This window comes from Aristolochia californica, unplaced genomic scaffold (assembly GCF_029961685.1).
Source record: "Aristolochia californica isolate CCGP_79_NKW_82.1479 unplaced genomic scaffold, dmAriCali1.0.hap1 SCAF_4, whole genome shotgun sequence".
NCBI classification, from domain to species: Eukaryota; Viridiplantae; Streptophyta; class Magnoliopsida; order Piperales; family Aristolochiaceae; genus Aristolochia; species Aristolochia californica.
The window spans coordinates 26295086-26311135 of NW_027182103.1; positions in this window are offsets into that span (position 1 = coordinate 26295086).

A 16050-nucleotide genomic window follows, 5' to 3' on the forward strand; every position below is an offset into this window, starting at 1 on the left:
TCCCTCCCATTCTCGGCAACATAGGTCGACCAGGTAAGTCCGTTAGGCCTGGTTCATCCCCTGTTCCCTTTGGTGATCCTTCCCTTCGTCGAGTGACGAGGTCTATGGTCAGGGACCACAACATATTTTGACTTGAAATACATTTCCAATGTTTCCTGAAAAAAGGTAATAACATGGCGTTATAGTTGTAGAAAGTAATTTGTTTCAACTAAAATTGCCTTACCACAAAATTTTCTTGCAAAGAATTTTCAGCTAGAAAAGTGTTTCTAGGAAACATGAGGCATTAAAGATTCCAAGAGATGCATTTTTACTGGAAATATTTTCCAACATTTCCTAAAAATAATGCAATAACAAGTTGTTATAGTTGTATAAAGTAATATGTTTCAGCAAAAATTGCATCACCACAAAATTTTCATGATAAGTGTTTTCAACTTTAAAAGTGTTTCCACCAAAGATAAGGCATTAATGGTCCCTGGAGACATATTTTTACTAAAAATATTTGTCCATGGTTTTCCTGGAAAAAATCTACTAACAAAGCCTTATAATTGTAGAAAGAAATTTGTTGCAAGAACACGACCTTATTGTTGTAGAATGTAATTTGCTTCATCAAAAATTGCCTTACAAAAAAATTTCCTAGAAAACATTTACACCTTGTAAAGTGGTTCCAAGAAACTTGAGGCACTAATGGGTCCCTGGAGATGTATTTTTCTGGAAATGCCTTACCACCAAATTTTCCTGATATGAATTTTCAACAAGAAAAATGTTTCCAGGAAACATGAGGCACTAATGGTCTCTGGAGATACATTTTTACTACAAATACTTTTCTAACACTTCCCAAAAAAAAGAAAATGAACCAACAAGGCCTTTATATGTTTTAACAAATATTGCCTTACTACAAAGTTTTCTTGTTAAGAATTTTTTGATAGAAAAGTGTTTCCAGGAAACATGAGGCACTAATGGTTCCTAAAGATGTATTTTTACTAGGAATAAATTTTGAAATTTTTTTAAAAAATGCACTAACAAGTCCTTCTAGTTGTAGAAAGAAATTTGTTATGCAAAAAAATTGCCACATTAAAAAAAAACAATCTTTGTAAGAAATTTTATCTTAAAAATTGTTTCTAGGAAACATGAGGAACTAATGGTCCCTATAGATGTGTATTTACTAGAAATACTTTCCCAATGTTTCCAGAAAACTGCACTAGCAAGGTCTTATAGTTGTAGATAGTAATTATTTTAGCAAAAATTGCCTTACCACAATTTTTGGAGTAACATTTTTAATCTTGAAAAGTGTTTTCGGGAAACTTGAGGCACAAATGGTCTTTAGATACAAATTTTTGAAAGAAATATATTACCAGTATTTCCAAAAAAAAAGGCACTAACAAGGTCATATAGTTGAGGAAAGTAATATGTTTCAGCAAAAATGCCTTACCACCAATTTTTTTGGAAAAGAAATTTCAATGAGAAAAGTGTTTCCAGTAAACAAGAAGCACTAATGGTCCCTGAAGACGTATTTTTACTTGAAATACTTTTCCAATGGTTCCTGAAATATTGCACTAACAAGGACTTATAGTAACAGAATGTAATTTGTTTTAGCAAAAATAGCCTCTCCACAAAATTTTTTTGGTAAGAATTTTCTAGGAGAAAAGTGTTTCCTGGAAACATGAGGCACTAATGGTCCCTGGAGACATATTTTTACTAGCAACACTTTTCCAATGGTTCCTGAAATATTGTAGTAACTAGGACTTAGAGTAGTAGAATGTAACTTCTTTCACCCAAAATTGCCTCTTCAAAAAAATATCTTGGTAAGATTTTTTTGCTTGAAAAATGTTTCCTAGAAACAAGAGGTACTAATAGTCTCTATAGACTAATTGTTAGTAGAAATACTTTTCCTACATTTCAGAAAAGAATGCATTAGCAAAGCCAAATAGTTGTAGAAAGTAATTTGATTCAGCAAAAATATCTTAACACAAATTTTTTGTGGGATGAAATTTTCAGCTTGAAAATTGTTTCCAAAAAACGTGGGGAACTAATGGACCTTGGAAATCAAGGCTTTATAGTTGTCAAAAGTTATTTGATTCAGCAAAAAACTATCTCACCATAAAAATTTTCTGGTAAGAATTTTTTTCTTGAAAAGAGTTTCCCAACAACTTGAGACACTAATGGTCCCTGGAGCTGTATTTTAAGTAGAAATACTTTTGAAACATTTCCTTTAAAAAAGGCAATAAAAAGGCCTTATAGTTGTAGCAAGTAAATGTTTCAGCAAACATTGCCACACCATAAAATTTTTCTCGTAAGAATTTTCAGCTAGAAAAATGTTTCCAGGAAACATGAGGCGCTAGAAAAATGTTTCCAGGAAACATGAGGCACTAATAGTCCCTGGAGACGTATTTTCACTCTAAATACTTTTTCAACGTCTCCTAAAAAATGCAGTAACATGGCCATTTAATTGTAAAATGTATTTTGTTTCTGCAAAATATGGTTCTCCACAAAATTGTCCTTGTAAGAATTTTCAACTAGAAAAGTGTTCCAAGAAACATGAAGCACTAATGGTCTTTGGATATGTATTATTACTAGAAACACTTTTCTAACGTTTGTTGGAAAAAAAAGAACTAAAAAAGGCCTCATAGTTGTAGAAAGTAATTTGTTTTTACAAATATTGTCATACCACAAAATTTTCCAGGTAAGAATTTTCAGTTCGAAAAGTGTTTCCGGGAAATATGAGGTCTATGGGTCCCTGGAGACGTATTTTTACAAGAAAAACATTTCCATATTTTCCCGATAAAAGGCACAAACAAGGCCTTATGGTCATAGAAAGTAATTTGTTTCAGAAAAAAAAAATTTCAACAATTATTTCTAGGTAAGAATTTTCAGCTAGAAAAGTGTGTCCAAGAAACAAGAGGCACTAATGGTCCCTGGAGGCGTATTTTTTCAAGAAATTCTTTGACAATGTTTCTTGAAAAAAGGAACTAATAGTCCCTATAGACATATTTTTACTAGAAATACTTTTCTAATGTTTCCCTAAGAAATATACTAACAATGCCTTATAGTTGTAAGAAGTAATTTGTTTCATTAAAAATTGCCTAACCACAAAATTTTCCTGGTAAGAATTTTCAGCTTGAAAAGTGTTTCCTCAAAACTTGAGGCACTAATGGTCTTTGGAGACGAATTTTTACTACAAATAGTTTTCCAACGCTTCTTGAAAAAATGCACTAACAAGATGTTATAGATGTAGAAAGTAATTTTGTTTTAGAAAAAAAGACTTGCCACAAATTTTTCTTGGTAAGAATTTTCAAGTTAAAAAATGTTTCCAGGTTACATGTGGCACTAATGGTCCCAGAAGATGAATTTTTACTGGAAATAATTTTCCAATGTTTCCTAAAGAAAATAGATTATCAAAGCCTAGTAGACGTAGAAAGTACTTTGTTCCAAAAAAAAATGCCTTACCATAAAATTTTCTTTAAAAGAATTTTAAGCTAGATAAGTGTTTCCATGAAACATTGGGGACTAATGGTCCCTAGAGACACATTTTTACAAGAAATATTTTTCCAAATTTTCCTTAAAAAATGCCCTAATTAGGCCTTATATTATTAAAAAGTAATTTGTTTCAACAAAAAATGCCTTACTAAAAAAATATCCTTGTAGGAATTTTTAGCTAGAAAAATGTTTCCAAGAAACATGAGGCACTAATGGTCTCTAAAGATGTATTTTGACTAGAAATACTTTTCCAACGTTTCCTGAAAAACTACACTAACAAGGCCTTATAGTTATAAAAATTTATTTCATTCACCAAAAATTGTCTTACCACAAAAATTTCTTATTGGGAATTTTTAACAAGAAAAGTGTTTCAGGTAACAAGAAGCACTAATGGTCCCTGTAGTTTTATTTTTACAAGAAATATATTGTGAACTTTTTTTGAAATGTTTTACTAAAAAAACCTTATAGTTTTAGAAAGAAATTTGTTTCAGAAAAAATTGCATTACCACTAAATTTTCCCTATAAGAATTTTCAGCTAGAAAAGTGTTTCAAGAAAACATGAGGCACTAATCATCCTTGGAGACTAATTTTTACTAGAAATACATTTTAAACTTTTAGCGAAAAATGCACTAACAAGGCTTTATAGTTGTAGAATAATTTGTTTTAGCAAAAATTGCCTTACCACAAAATTTTCCTGGTAAGCATTTTAAGTTTGAATAGTGTTTCAAGGAAACATGATGCACTAATGGTCCCTACAGATGTATTTTTACAAGAAATAATTTTTCATTATTTCTTGAAAAAATGCACTATCAACGCCATACAGTTGTAAAAGTAAGTTGTTGAACCCAAAATTTCTTTACCATGAAATTTTCCTAGAAAGAATTTTCAGCGAGAAAAGTGTTTCTAGGAAACAAGAGGCACTAATGGTCACTTGAGATGTATTTTTACTAGAAATACTTTTTCAATATTTTTCATAAAAATACACGAACAAGGCCTTATAGTGGTAGAAAGTAATTTGGTTCAACAAAAATTACTATTCCACAAAATTTTCTTGTTAATAATTTTCTTCTAGAAAAGTGTTTCCAGGAAATAGGAGGCACTAATGGTCCCTAGAGACATATTTGTATGACTTCTGATCATAGAATGTAATTTGTTTCAGCAAAAATTGCCTGAACACAAAATTTTCCCACTAAGAAATTTTAGTTAGAAAAATGTTTCCAAGAAACATGAGGCATTAATGGTCTCAATAGATGTATTTTTACTGGAAATATTTTTCCAACGTTTCCTAAAAATGCACAAATAAGGCCTTATAGTTGTAGAAAGCAATTTGGTTCAACAAAAAATGCCTGACCATAAAATTTACCTGGAATGAATTTTTAGAACAAAAAGCATTCAGAGGAAACATGAGGCACTAATGGTCCCTAGGGATGTATTTAACATGAAAAATATTTCCAACATTTTCTGAAAAAATTCTATAAAACGGCATTATAGTTTTAGAAAATAATTTGTTTAAAAAATTGTCTTACCACAAAATTTTCTTAGTAAGAATTTTCAACTTGAAAAGTGTTTCCAGGAAACATGAAGCACTAATGGTACCTAGAGACATATTCCTACTAGAAATATTTTGCCAATGATTTCAAAAAAAGAAACTAACAAGGCATTATAGTTTTAGAAATTTATTTTATCGAAAATTGCTTGACCACAAAATTTTTCAGGTAAGAATTTTCAACTACAAAAGTGCTCCCAAGAACAATGAAGTACTAATGATCCTTGGAGATGTATTTTTACTAGAAATAATTTTCCAACATTTCATAAAAATGGCACTAAAAAGGCCTTATAGTTGTTGAAAGAATTTGTTTCACTAAAATATCCCTAACCACAAAAATTTTTGAGTAAGAATTTTCAGCTAGAAAAGTGTTTGCATAAAACATCATGCACAAATAGTCTTTAGAGACGTATTTTTTATTAGAAATAACTTTCCAAAATTTCCTAGAAAAATGAAATGACAAGGCCTTATAGTAGTAGAAAGTAATTTGTTTTAGAAAAAATGCCCCACCACAAAATTTTCTTAGTAATAATTTTTCAGCTAGAAAAGTGTTTCCAAGAAACTTGAGGCACTAATTGTTCCTGGAGAAGTATTTTTACTATAAATACATTTCCAACATTTCCTAAAAAAAATACAAAAACAAGGCTTTATAGTTGAAGAAAGTAATTTGTATCACCAAAAATTGCTTTTCCACAAAATCTTTCTGGTAAGACTTTTTTTCTCGAAAAGTTTTTTCAAGAAACTTGAGGCACTAATGGTTCATGGAAACGTATTTTTATACAAAATACTTTTCCAAAGATTCCTAAAAAATGCATGAACTAGGCCTTATAGTGGTAGAAAGTAATTTGTTTTAGCAAAAATACCCTAGCACTAAATTTTCCAGGAAAGAATGTTCAGCTAGAAAAGTGTTTCCAAGAAATATGAGGCACTAATAGTCCCAAGAGATGTATTTTTACAAGAAAACATTTCCAACATGTTTGAAAAAAAGGCACTAGTAAGGCCTGATAGTTGTAGAAATTAATTTGTTTCAACAAAAATTGCTTTACCACAAAATTTTCCTGGTATAAATTTTTTGCTAGAAAATTGTTCCCAATAAAAAGAGGCACTAATTGTTTCCATCGTTTCCTGCAAAAAATGCACTAACAAGGCCTTATAGTTCTAGAAAGTAATTTGTTTCAAAAAAAATTGCCATACCAAAATATTTTCCTGGTAAGAATTTTAAGCTAGAAAATTGTTTTAAGAAAACATGAGCCAGTAATGGTTCATGGAGACATTTTTTTACTAGAAATAGTTTTCAACATTTCCTAAAAAATGGCATTAGCATGCCACAAAACTTTTCTTGTAAGAAGTTTTTGCAAGAAAAGTGTTTCTAAGAAATATGAGGCACTAATGGTCCTTGAGACGTATTTTTATTTTTAAAATAAATACTTGTCCAACATTTTTTGAAAAAAAATCACTAACATGGCCTTATAGTTGTAGAACGTAATTTGATTCAGCAAAAAAATGCCTTACCACAAAATTTTCATGGTAAGAACTTTCACCTAGAAAAGTGTTTCCAAGAAACATGAGGCACTAATGGTCTCCATAGATGTTTCTTTACTAGACATATTGGCCAAATTTTCCTAAAAATAGACATTGATAGGCCTTATAGTTGTAGAAGGTAAGTTATTTTCGAAAAAAATTGTCTTACCCCAAAATTTTCAAGGGAAGAATTTTCAGCTAGAAAAGTGTTTCCAAGAAACATGAGGCATTAATGGTCCCTGGAGTGGTATTTTTACTAGAAATACTTTTCCTAAATTTCTTGAAAAAAAATGCACTAACAAGGCCTCATAGTTGTAGAAAGTAATTGGTTTCAGCAAAAATTGTCTGACTCGAAAATTTTCCTCATAATACTTTTTTGCTGGAAAAGTGTTTCCAAGTAGCTCAAGGCACTAATTATCTCTACTGATATATTTTTACCAGAAATACTTTTCCAACATTTCCTTAAAAAATACATACATAAGGCCTTCTAGTAGTGGAATGTAATTTCTTTAAAAAAAAGGCCTTACCACAAAAGTGTTTCCAAGAAACATGAAGCACTAACGGTCCCTTGAAACGTATTTTTATTAGAAATACTTTGCTAATGTTTCCCAAGAAAAGTCACTTTCAAGGCCTTATTATTTTAGAAACAAATTTGTTTCAACAAAAATTGCTTTACCTCAAAAAATACCTCATAAGAATTTTCTATTAGAAAAGTGTTTCTAGGAAACATGAGGCACTAATGCTCCATATAGACGTATTTTTACGAAATACTTTCCTAAAAAAAGCCACTAACAAGGCCTTCTATTTGTAAAATTTAATTTGCTTCAACGAAAAATGCCTTATCACAAAAATTTTTAGGTCAGATGTTTTAGCTGAAAACGTGTTTCAAGGATACATCAGGCACTAATGGTCCATGGAGACGTATTTTTACAAGAAATACTTTTCCAACATTACCTGAAAAAAAAGAAACTAACAAGGCCTTATAGTTGAAAAATGTAATTTGTTTCATCAACAATTGCCTTACCACCAAATTTTCTTTGTAAGAATTTTCAACTAGAAATGTGTTTACAGGGAACTTGAGGCATAAATGGTCTTTGGAGACATATTTTTACAAGAAAAGTTTTTTCCAACATTTCCTGAAAAAGGCACTAACAAGGCCTTATAGTTCTAGAAAATAATTAGCTTCAGACAATATTGGCTCCGATAATATTGTCTTGATAAGAATTTTTAGCTAGAAAAGTGTTTTCAGGAAACATGAGGCACTAATGGTCCCAAAAGATATATTTTTATTAAAATATTGTTCCAATGTTTCTTGAAAATAGACACTAACAAGGCCTTACAGTTGTAGAAAGTAATTTCTTTTTGAAAAAAATTCTATAACAAAAAAAATTCCTTGTAAAGAATTTTCAGCTAGAAAAGTATTTCAAAAAAACCTGAAGCACTATGGTCCCAAGGTATGTATTTTTTACTAGACATATTTCTCCAATATTTCCTGAAAAAGCGCAATAACAACACCTCATAGTGGTTAAATGTAATTTGTTTCAGCAAAAATAGCTTTACCACAAAATTTTCTAGGTAAGAACTTTTAGCTAGGAAAGTGTGTTCTGGAATCATGAGGCTCCAATGGTGCCTAGAGACATATTTTTACAATAAATACTTTCCAACATTCTTAATCAATTGCACTAAGAAAACATTAAAGTTGTAGAAACTAATTTGTTTCACAAAAAATTGCCTACCTTAAAAATTTTCTTTGTAAGTAATTTTAGCTAGAGAAGTGTTTCTAGGAAACATAAGGCACTAATGGTCCTTGGATACTTATTTTGTACTAAAAATATTTTTGCAACGTTTCCTAAAAACATTCCCTAACAAGGCCATATAGTTGTAGTAAGTTATTTCTTTCATCACAATTTTTCTTGTAAAACTTTTTGTTTGAAAAGAATTTCCAGGAAACATGACACATTAATGGTACCCTGTAGTACAAATAAATTTCCAACATTTCTTAAATAAATGAACTAATAAAACCATATAGTTGTTGAAAGTAGATTGTTTCAACAAATATTGCCTAACCTCAAAGCTTTCCTGGTAAGAATTTTTAGGTTGAAAAGTGTTTCCAGGAAACATGAGGCACTAATGGTCCTATAAGACGTATTTTTCCTAGAAATAATTTTCCAATGTTTCTAGAAAGAAAAAAGAACTAACAAGGCCTTATAGTTTTACTAAATAATTTGTTTAAGCAAAAAACGCATTACACAAAATTTTCTTGGTAAGAATTTTCAGCAAGAAAAGTGTATCCAGGAAACATGAGGCAATAATAGTCCTAGGAGATGTATTTTTTTAAAAAAAATACTTTGCTAACGTTGCTTGAAAAAAAAACTAACAAGGCCTTATAATTTTAGAAAGCAATTTGTTTTGGAAATAATTGTCTTACCACAAAATTTTCGTGGTAAGAATTGTATGCTAGAAAAGTGTTTCTAGGAAACATGAGGCATTAGTGGACCATGAAGAAATTTTTTTACTAGAAATACTTGGACAATGTTTCCTAAAAAAAGCAACTACCGAGGCCTTTTAGTTATAGAAATAAGTTGTTTTAGAAAAGAATTGCCATACCACAAAATTTTACTGGGAAGAATTTTCTGCAAGAAAAGTGTTTCCAAGAAACATGAGGCACTAATGGCCCATGGATATGTATTATTACTAGAATTATTATTCCAATGTTTCCTAAAAAAATGTAATAACAAGGCCTTATAATTGTTGAAAGTAATTTGTTTTAAAAAAAATTGCAAAACCAGAAAATTTTCTTGGTAAATTTTTTTATCTCGAAAAGTGTTTCCTAGAAACTTGAGGCACTAATAGTCCTTAGTGACATATTTTTATTGGAAATACTTTTCCTACGTTTTCTGAAAAAAAGGACTATCAAGGCCTTACAATTGTTGAAAGTAATTTTTTCGGCAAAAAATTCGTTACCACAAAATTTATAGTAATGATGCCTTACAATTGGTAAGAATATTTAATTTTAAAAGGGTTTCAAGGAAACATGAGGCACTAATGCTCCCTGGAGATGGATTTTTCCTAGAAATACTTTTCCAACATTTCCTTAAAAAAAGCACTAACAATGCCTTATAGTTGTAAACAGTAGTTTGTTTCATCAAAAATTGGATTTCCACAAAAATTTCCTGGTAAGAATTTCCAAGTTGAAAAGTGTTTCCAGGAAACATGATTCACTAATGGTCCCTAGAGACAATTTTTTCCTAGAAACGTTTTTCCAATGTTTCCAAAAAAAAATTCACTAACAAGACCTTATAGTTTTAAGAAGTAATTGTCTAAGTAAGAAATGCTAGGAAACATGAGGCACTAAAGGTCCCTGGAGACATATTTTTAGTAGAAATACTATTTCCGATGTTTCCTGAAAAAAAGTCACTAATGAGGGATCATGGTTATAAAAAGTAATTTGTTTAAAAAAAATGCCTAAGCAAAAAAGTTTTCTTGTAAAAATTTTCTACTAGAAAAATTATTCTAGGAAACATGAGGCACTAATGGTCCTTACATATGTATTTTTACTAGATATATTTTTCCAACTTTTCATGAAGAAAGGCATAAAAAGGCCATATAGTTGTAAAATGTATTTTGTTTAAGCAAAAATTCCCTTACCTCAAAATTTTTCATGTAAGAAATTTCTGCAAGAAAAGTGTTTCCTAGAAACCTCAGACACTACGGTCACTGGAGACATATTTTTACTAGAAATAGTTTTCTAATGTTTCCTAAAAAATGCACAAACAAGGCCTTATAGTTATACAAAGTAATTTGTTTCAACAAAAATTACCTTAACTCAAAATTTACCTGGTAAGAATTTTAAGCTAGAAAAGTGTTTCCAAGAAACATGAGTCGCAAATGGTCTTTGGAGAGCTATTTTTATGAGAAATACTTTTCCAATGTTTCCTAAAAAAAAGGTTCTAACAAGAACTTACATTTCTAAAAATTAATTTGTTTCAGCAACAATTGCCTTAACTCAATATTTTCTAGGTAAGAATTTTTAGCTGGAAAATGTTTCCAGGAAACATGAAACACTAATGATCCCACGAGATGAATTTTTACAAAAAATATGTTTCCAACCTTTTTTGAAAAAAAAGGCACTAACAAGGCCTTATAGTTGTAAAATGTAATTTGTTTATGCAAAAATTGCTTTACCACAAAATTTTCCTAGTAAGAATTTTCAGCTTGAAAAGTGTTTCTAGGAAACATTAGGCACTAATGTTCCTCGGAGACGTATTTTTACTTGAAATACTTTAACAAAAATTCCTAAAAATGCACTAACAAGGACTTATAGTTGTAGAAACTAATTTGTTTCGACAAAAAATGTCTAACCAAAAAGTTTTCTTGGTAAGAATTTTCAGCTAGAAAAGTGTTTCTAGGGAACATGAGGTACTAATGGTCCCGTGAGATATATTTTAACAAGAAATATTTTTCAAAATTTTCTGTAAAACATGCACTAACAAGACCTGATTGTTGTAGAAAGTGATTTATTTCAGAAAAAAATTCCTAGTAAAATTTTCAATTTAAAAAGTGTATCCAAAAAATTTTCACATTTTCTGTAAACATACACTATCTAGTAAAAACTTTTCCCAAAAATATTTTTCCAATGTTTCCTCAAAAGATGCACAAAGAAGGCCTTATAGTTGTAGAAAGTAATTTCAGCAAAAATTCCCTTTCCTCAAAATTTTCTTGGTAAAAATTCTCAATTGTAAAAGTGTTTGAGAGAGAAATGAGGCACTAATGGACCTGGGAGATATATTTGTACAAGAAATAATTTCTAGCATTTTTTTTGAAAAAATGCACTAACAAAGCCTTATGATTGTAGAAAGTAATTAGTTTCAACAAAAAAATTTATACCACAAATTTTTCTTGGAAAGAATTTTCATCAAGAAAATGTTGAGGACTCAATAGCGAATTGTTAAATTCCGTTGAAGGCCCTATCCCAAAATGACTAGCCACTTAGGAAACATCTTCTGCCAACTAATAAATGCAAGATCTTTATACTCACTAATGTATGTGGGACTATCCTTTTGAACTCCCCCCCCCTCACGTGTAGGCACATGGATAGTTTGGGTAGAGGCCCTCATGTGGCGGCACGTGGATAATTTGGGTGGATGCCCACATATGAGAACCTTGCTCTGATACCATGTTAAATTGGATCGAAGGCCCTATCCCAAAATGTCTAGACACTTAGGAAACCTCTTCTGTCAACTAATAAATGCAAGATCTTCATACTCACTAATGTATGTGGGACTATCCTTTTTAACACTAACCGAGTCATCCAAAGGAGGCTCATTGAGTCACTGAGTTAATTGCTTTATTTCCATATTGTTTTAATTTCGTTTTTATGCATTATTTAAGTTAAATTACCATAGGGGCAGAAATTTAAAATTAAACCCTAAAACTATGTTGCCTTCAACCCTACTTAGAGGGGAAGGAGAATGAGAAAAGGCAAGTCTTGAATTAGGTTAAACAAGGTTAAGAGTTCTCCTTGACGAGCTCTAGAATCAAGTTCCCTCTTGAATACGAATTTCTTTCTTCACTCTTTGATTTTTTGTTTTACCTTCCTCTTCACCAAAAACAAGGAGAGATTTCTTCCTCTTTTCCGAGCTCAACAAGAGGCCTTTAGCCTCTAATCAGTGCACAAAAGCAAGAGTGGATCTCTCTCCCTCTATCTTTTTGAGCCAAGAAAGAGGTTTTCCAGCCACTATACCGAGAGCAGCAAAGGCTAGAGGTTCTTCAACCACTAAACTAGAGAGCAGCAAGGTTAGGGACTCTTAACCTCTCATCCGTGGACTGCCCAAGTTAGAGTCTTTTCAGCCCCTAACCGGACAGCAGCTGGAAGGGTCCTAACCCTCTCAGTCGTGAGCAGCAAGGGGCCATTCCCCTCCTGTCTGAGAGCAGCAAGGGCTTCCCAACCTCTTACCAAGAATAGTAGCATAGCTGCAAAAAGGAAGCTCTTTTCCTTCCTATCGAGAGCAGCAACTCTCTTACAACTCTGGATTCACCAATCCGACACCGAGTTACCAAAGCAAGTGACCATAACAACTTCGTATTAGAAATATACCGTTGTTGCAAGTTCGAATCCCAGAGGGGGCGACCTAGATACCAGATTAAAATTACTGGTAGGCTCAAAAAGTGGGTCGGACCAGTGTTGCTAGAGTGGGCCACTGAGGATGTTGGCTCATAATGGTGGGAGTATTGTTATGATCCTGGGGTTAGGTACTTGGCTTTCTGCTACCAAGTAGATCGGTCTTTTGGTAAGTATTGGCTAGGTGCTTAACATTTGATATCAGAGCAGGAACACAATGAGTGATTCTTCATCCCGAGAAAAATGTCTGGCCATACTCAATCTATTGGGAGAAATAAGTGCAACATTTTTAGCATTGGTAGAAATATGCACAGAAATTTTAGCATGCCGTGATGGAAGGCGTGAATCTGTTAGGTTCTTCCCTTGCCATGGATCAAGTGATTTATCATGCATAACGGGCTATATTTCTGTAAGGAATGACTTATGGATTGGGAGTCAACACACGGATAAAAATCCCCCACCTCCCCCTTTTGCCAACGATTGCAAAACCTGATGTATAAAAACTAAAAAAGAGTTTACAATCCCTAATAATTACATACACTTTTTGAAATTATCACTCTCTACATTTGTGCATTCTGCATTTCCATTTTAGATTTGAACTTTTTTTCTTAAATCAAAACCTGAATTTTATCTTTCCTTTCATCACGTAAACAAAAAAAGAAATAAAGGACAAATAGATCACAACAAAATGAAAATTTTAGAGTTTATGTATGCAAAAAATTTAAAACAATAACATATGTAAGTAAAGAAAATTTATTCACACACCACAAATGAACACAAAAGTTTTGTTATCCAAATTTGGGAAATTCTACTTGTTCAACCCTAATAGCTGGGAATTTTATAAGAAAGAGATTTTTCTACACATGTTTTAAAAAATGGAAATGCATGCTTGAAACATGTTAAAGATGCAAATAACATACGGATCCCAACCTTTTAAAGAGAATAACATTAAATTCTCAAGTGAACGTGCACCGGGATATTTACCTGAGTCGAACTAGCCATTATTTTGCCGATTTACAAAAAGTTGCCTAACGATCATAGATGATTGAAAAGTGATTTATCATGTGCAACGAGCTATATTATTGTAAGGAATGTCTTATCAATTGGGATTCAACACTCGGTTAAAAATCCCCCGCCTCCCCCTTTTCCCGACGATTGCAAAACCAAATATATAAAAACTAAAAAAGAGTATACAATCCCTAAAAATTACAGGCACTTTTTGGAATTATCACTCTCTACATTTGTGCATTTCGCATTTCCATTTTAGATGTGTACTTTTTTTCTTAAATCAAAACTTGAATTTTCACTTTCCCTTCATCTCGTAAACAAAAAAAGAGATAAAAGGCAAATAGATTATAACAAAATGAAAATTTTCGAGTTTATGTTTGGAAACAATTTAAAGCAATAAAATATGTAAGTAAAGAAAATTTCTTCACACTCCACAAATGAACACAAAAGTTTTCTTATCCAAATTTGGGAAATTCCACTAGTTCAACCCTAACTGTTTGGAATTTTATAAGAAAGAGTTTTTTCTACACATGTTTTAAAAAACGAAAATGCATGCTTGAAACATGTTAAAAATGCAAATGACCTATGGATCCAAACCTTTCAAAGAGAATAACATTAAATTCTCATATAAATGTGCGATGAGATATTTACCCAAGTCGAACAAGTCATTAATTTGCCCATTGACAAAAAGCTGACCTGATGATCATAGATGATTGTAAAGTGATTTATCATGCGTAACGGTCTATATTTTTGTAAGGAATGACTCATGGATTGAGAATAAACACTCGGTTAACAATTCACCGCCTCCTCCTTTTCCCGACGATTGCGAAACCAGATATATAAAAACTAAAAAGAGTTTACTATCCCAAAAAATTACAGAAACATTTTGGGATTATCACTCTCTAGATTTGTGCAATGTGCATTTCCATTTAAGATGTGTAATTTTTTTTCCTAAATAAAAACTTGAGTGTTCACTTTCCCTTTATGTCATAAACAAAACAAGAGATAAAAGGCACACAGATCTCAACAAAATGAAAATTTTAGAGTTTATGTATAGAAAACATTTAAATCAATAACAAATGTTAGTAAAGAAAATTTATTCACACACCACAAATGAACACAAAAGTTTTGTTATCCTAGTTTGGGAAATTCCACTAGTTCAACCCTAATAGCTTGGAATTTTATAAGAAAGAGATTTTTCTACACGAATTTTAAAAATTGGAAATGCATGCTTGAAACATGTTAAAGATGCAAATGACCTATGGAACCAAACGTTTTAATGAAAATAACATTAAATTCTCAAGTGAACGTGTGGTGGGATATTTACCCGAGTCAAACTAGCCCTTATTTTGCCCATTTACAAAAAGCTGACCTACCGATCATAGATCATTGTAAAGTGATTTATCATGCGTAACGGGCTATATTTTTGTAAGGAAAGACTTATGGATTCGGAGTCAACACTCGGTTAAAAATCCCTCGCCTCCCCCTTTTCCTGAAGATTGCAAAACCTGATATATAAAAACTAGAAAGAGCTTACATTCCCTAAAAATTACAGACACTTTTTGGAACTATCACTCTCTACATTTGTGTATTGTGAATTTCCATTTTAGATGTGTAATTTTTTTTTCTTAAGTCAAAACTTGAGTTTTCACTTTGCTTTCATCTCGTAAACAAACAGAAAATTTTAGAGCTTAGGTATGGAAAAAATTTGAAGCAATAAAAAATGTAAGTAAGGAAAATTTATTCACACACCACTAATGAACACAAAAGCTTTTTTATCCAAGTTTGGGAAATTCCTCTAGTTCAACCCTAATAGCTTGGAATTTTATAAGAAAGAGATTTTTCTGCACATGTTTTAAAAAATGGATAGGCATGTTTTAAACTTTTTAAAGATGCAAATGACCTATGGATCCAAACTTTTTATGGAGAATAACATTAAATTCTTAAGTGAACATGTGGTGGGATATTTACCCGAGTCAAACAAGTCATTATTTTGCCCATTTACAAAAAGCTGACCTGATGATCATAGATGATTGTAAAGTGATTTATCATGCGTAACAGTCTATATTTTTGTAAGAAATGACTCATGGATTGAGAATAAACACTCGGTTAACAATTCACCGCCTCCCCCTTTTCCCGACGATTGCGAAAACAGATATATAAAAACTAGAAAGAGTTTACTATCCCAAAAAATTACAGAAACTTTTTGGAATTATCACTCTCTAGATTTGTGCAATGTGCATTTCCATTTAAGATGTGTAATTTTTTTTCCTAAATAAAAACTTGAGTGTTCACTTTCCCTTTATGTCGTAAACAAAACAAGAGATAAAAGGCAAACTGATCACAACAAAATGAAAATTTTAGACTTTATGTATGAAAA